This window comes from Arachis duranensis, chromosome 5, assembly GCF_000817695.3.
Source record: "Arachis duranensis cultivar V14167 chromosome 5, aradu.V14167.gnm2.J7QH, whole genome shotgun sequence".
In the NCBI taxonomy this organism is placed as follows: domain Eukaryota; kingdom Viridiplantae; phylum Streptophyta; class Magnoliopsida; order Fabales; family Fabaceae; genus Arachis; species Arachis duranensis.
The window spans coordinates 70,312,894-70,317,801 of record NC_029776.3 but is presented as its reverse complement, the minus strand read 5'-3'; the positions used below and the strand labels follow the sequence as shown (position 1 = coordinate 70,317,801).

Below are 4,908 nucleotides of genomic sequence, written 5' to 3'. Positions count from 1 at the left end.
CCACCGTTGAAAATACATAAGTGAAGGGTTCAGGCATGGCCGAATGGCCAGCCCCCCAAAACGTGCTCAATGGCCTCCTAAGATGAAGAATAAAACAAAACTGAGACCAAAGATGAAACATGGTCAAAAAGACATCTAATACAATAGTTAAAATGTTCTATTTATAATAAACTAGCTCCTAGGGTTTACATGAGTAAGTAATTGATGCTTAAATCCACTTTCGGGGCCCACTTGGTATATGTTTGGGCTGAGCTTGATCTATCCACGAGCTGAGGCTTTTCTTGGTGTTGAACTCCAAGTTATGACGTGTTTTGGGCATTCAACTCCGGATCATGACGTTTTTCTGGCGTTTAACTCCAGACAGAAGCATGTACTTGGCGTTGAGCGCCACTTTACGTCGTCAATTACCGAATAAAGTATGGACTATTATATATTGCTGGAAAGCTCTGGATGTCTACTTTCCAACGCTGTTGAGAGCGCGCCATTTGGAGTTGTGTAGCTCCAGAAAATAGAATTCGAGTGCAGGGAGGTCAGATTCCAACAGCATCAGCAGTCCTTTTGTCAGCCTTTTTCAGAATTTTGCTCAAGTCCCTCAATTTCAGCCAGAATTTACCTGAAATCACAAAAAAACACACAAACTCATAGTAAATGTCCTTAATTTGGATCTTTGATTGGCTTAGTGATGAGCGGATAATTTATACGCTTTTTGGCATTGTTTTTAGGTTCGTTTTTAGTAAGTTCAAGCTACTTTCAGGGATGTTTTCATTAGTTTTTATGTTAAATTCATATTTCTGGACTTTACTTTGAGTTTGTGTGTTTTTCTGTGATTTCAGGTAATTTCTGGCTGAAATTGAGGGACTTGAGCAAAACTCTGAAAAAGGCTGACAAAAGGACTGCTGATGTTGTTGGAATCTGACCTCCCTGCACTCAAAATAAATTTTCTGGAGCTACAAAACTCCAATTGGCGCACTGTCAACGGCATTGGAAAGTAGACATCCAGAGCTTTCCATCAATATATAATAGTTCATACTTTATTCGGGAATTGACGACGTAAATTGACATTGAACGCCAAGTACGTGCTGTTGTCTGGAGTTAAACGCCAGAAACACGTCATGATCCGGAGTTGAACGCCCAAAACACGTTATAACTTGGCGTTCAACTCCAAGAAAAGTCTCAGCTCGTGGATTGATCAAGCTCAGCCCAAGCATACACCAAGTGGGCCCCGGAAGTGGATTTATGCATCAATTACTTACTCATGTAAACCCTAGTAGCTAGTTTATTATAAATAGGACTTTTTACTAGTGTATTAGATATCTCTGGACGCCTAGTCCTTAGACCATGGGGGCTGGCCATTCGGCCATGCCTGAACCTTTCACTTTTGTATTTTCAACGGTGGAGTTTCTGCACAGCATAGATTAAGGGTGTGGAGCTCTGCTGTACCTCAAGTTTCAATAAAATTACTATTATTTTCTATTCAATTCTCTTTTATTCCTATTCTAAGATATTTGTTGCACTTCAACTTGATGAATGTGATGATCCATGACACTCATCATCATTCTCACCTATGAACACGCGTGACTGACAACCACTTCCGTTCTACCTTAGGCTAGGCGCATATCTCTTAGATTCCCCAACAGAATCTTCGTGGTATAAGCTAGATAGATGGCGGCATTCATGGGGATCCGGAAAGTCTAACCTTGTCTGTGGTATTCCGAGTAGGATTCTGGGAATCTGGAAAGTCTAACCTTGTCTGTGGTATTCTGAGTAAGATTCCGGTATTGAATGACTGTGACAAGCTTCAAACTCCTGAAGGCTGTGCGTGATGACAAACGCAAAAGAATCAATGGATTCTACTCCAACCTGATTGAGAACCGACAGATGATTAGCCGTGCTGTGACAGAGCATTTGGACCATTTTCACTGAGAGGATGGGATGTAGCTATCAACAATGGTGATGCCTCCAGACGATTAGCCGTGCAGTGACAACGCATAGGACCATTTTCCCGAGAGGATTAAAAGTAGCCATTGATGATGGTGATGCCCTACATAAAGCTTGCCATGGAAAGGAGTAGGAAGGATTGGATAAATGTAATAAAAAAGTAGAGATTCGAGAGGAGCACAGCATCTCCATACGCCTATCTGAAATTCCCACTATTGATTTACATAAGTATTTCTATCCCTTTTTATTTTCTATTTATTATTAATTTTCAAAACTCATAACCATTTAATCTGCCTAACTGAGATTTACAAGGTGACCATAGCTTGCTTCATACCAACAATCTCTGTAGGATCGACCCTTACTCACGTAAGGTATTACTTGGATGACCCAGTACACTTGCTGGTTAAGTTGAACGGAGTTGTGAGCTTCTCTAACAGTGCCTAGAACTCTTTTATCACAATTTCGTCCACCAAGTTTTTGGCGCCGTTGCCGGGGATTGTTCGAGTATGGACAACTGACGGTTCATCTTGTTGCTCAGATTGGGTAATTTTCTTTTCAAAAACTTTTTCAAAAATCCAAAAAAAATCATAAAATCATAAAAACCAAAAATATTTTGTGTTCTTGTTTGAGTCTTGAGTCAAATTTTAAGTTTGGTGTCAATTGCATGCTTTAAAAAAATTTCTTCCATTTTTTGAAAAAAATTCATGCATTCATGGTGTTCTTCATGATCTTCAAGTTGTTCTTGGTAGGTCTTCTTGTTTGATCTTGATGTTTTCTTGTTTTGTGTCTTTTGTTGTTTTTCATATGCATTTTTGCATTCATAGTGTCCATGCATTAAAGATTTCTAAGTTTGGTGTCTTGCATGTTTTCTTTGCATAAAAAATTTTTCAAAATTATGTTCTTGTTGTTCATCATGATCTTCAAAGTGTTCTTGGTGTTCATCTTGACATTCATAGTGTTCTTGCATGCATCTTGTGTTTTGATCCAAAATTTTTATGTTTTGGGTCATGTTTGTGTTTTTCTCTCTCCTCATTAAAAATTAAAAAATCAAAAAATATCTTTTCCTTATTTCTCTCCAAATTTTCGAAAATTTGAGTTGACTTAGTCAAAAATTTTCAAAATTAGTTGTTTCTTACAAGTCAAGTCAAATTTTCAATTTTAAAAATCTTATCTTTTAGTTTCTTGTTAGTAATTAATTTTAATTTTAAAATTAAATCTTTTTATCTTTTTTCTTATCTTTTTCAAAAATTTTATCTTTTTCAAAATTTGATTTCAAAATATCTTATCTAACCTCTTATCTCCTTATCTTTTTAAAATTAAAATTTCAAATCTTTTTCAATCAACCAACTAACTTTTTGTTTGTTTCTTATCTTTTTCAAAACCACCTAACTACTTTTCCCTCTCTAATTTTCGAAAATATCTCATCTCTTTTTCAAAAATTCTTTTTTGTTTTAAATTTTAATTTTAATCTTATCTTATCTCTAATTTTTCAAAATTACTAACCCCTTTTTAAAATTATTTTCGAGATTTCCCCTCTCTTTTCTTATTCTATTTAATTATTTAAATTACTAACACTTCTCTTCACATCTCTCCATCTAAATATCCGAACCCACTATTCTACATTCTTCTCCCCTTTCTTTTTCTACTAACATAAAGGAATCTCTATACTGTGACATAGAGAATTCCTCTTCTTTTCTTGTTTTCTTCTCTTTCATATGAGAAGGAACAAAGACAAAAGCACTCTTGTTGAAATTGATCCAGAACCTGAAAGGACTCTAAAGAGAAAATTAAGAGAAGCTAAGTTACAACAATCTAAAGGTAACCTTTCAGAAACATTAGAACAAGAGAAGGAGATGGCAGCCGAAAATAATAATAATGCAAGGAGAATGCTTGGTGACTTCACAAAGCCAACGTCCAAATTTGATGGAAGAAGCATCTCCATTCCTGCCATAGGAGCCAACAACTTTGAGCTGAAACCTCAGCTAGTTGCCTTAATGTAACAAAACTGCAAGTTTTATGGACTTCCATATGAAGATCCTTATCAGTTTTTAACTAAGTTCTTGCAGATCTGTGAGACTATAAAGACGAATGGAGTTGATCCTGAAGTCTACAGACTCATGCTTTTCCCTTTTGCTGTAAGAGACAGAGCTAGAATATGGTTGGATTCACAACCCAAGGATAGCCTGGACTCCTGGGATAAGCTGGTCACTGCCATCTTGGATAAATTCTTTCCTTCTCAAAAGCTGAGCAAGCTTAGAGTGGATGTTCAAACCTTCAAACAAAAAGATGGTGAATCCCTCTATGAAGCTTGGGAAAGGTACAAGCAGTTGACCAAAAGGTGTCCATCTGACATGTTTTCAGAATGGACCATATTAGATATATTCTATTATGGTCTATCTGAGTTTTCGAAAATGTCATTGGACCATTCTATAGGTGGATCCATTCACCTAAAGAAAACACCTGCAGAAGCTCAAGAACTCATTGACATGGTTGCAAATAACCAATTCATGTACACTTCTGAGAGGAATTCCGTGAATAATGGGACACCTCAGAGGAAGGGTGTTCTTGAAATTGATGCTCTGAATGCTATTTTGGCTCAAAACAAAGTGTTGACTCAGCAAGTCAACATGATCTCTCAAAGTCTGAATGGATGGCAAAATGCATCCAACAGTACTAAAGAGGTAGCTTTTGAAGATGCTTATGATCCTGAGAACCCTGCAATAGCAGAGGTAAATTATATGGGTGAACCTTATGGAAACACCTATAATCCATCATGGAGAAATCATCCAAATTTTCATGGAAGGATCAACAAAAGCCTCAACAAGGCTTTAACAATGGTGGACACAATAGGCTAAGCAATAGCAAGCCTTTTCCATCATCTTCTCAGCAACAGATAGAGAATTCTGAACAAAACACTTCTAATTTAGCCAATTTAATCTCTGATCTGTCAAAGGCCACTTTCAGTTTCAT

The 4,908-nt window shown here is 36.8% G+C and overlaps 1 non-coding gene across 1 annotated transcript; it reads right to left on the bottom strand.

The window, feature by feature from the left end:
- Window positions 1-4,187: 4,187 nt before the first annotated feature.
- LOC127747973 (small nucleolar RNA R71) lies at window positions 4,188-4,291 on the bottom strand. Its single transcript, XR_008009917.1, has one exon. It is a non-coding gene; the product is annotated as a small nucleolar RNA R71 (small nucleolar RNA).
- Between the last annotated feature and the right edge of the window lie 617 nt (window positions 4,292-4,908).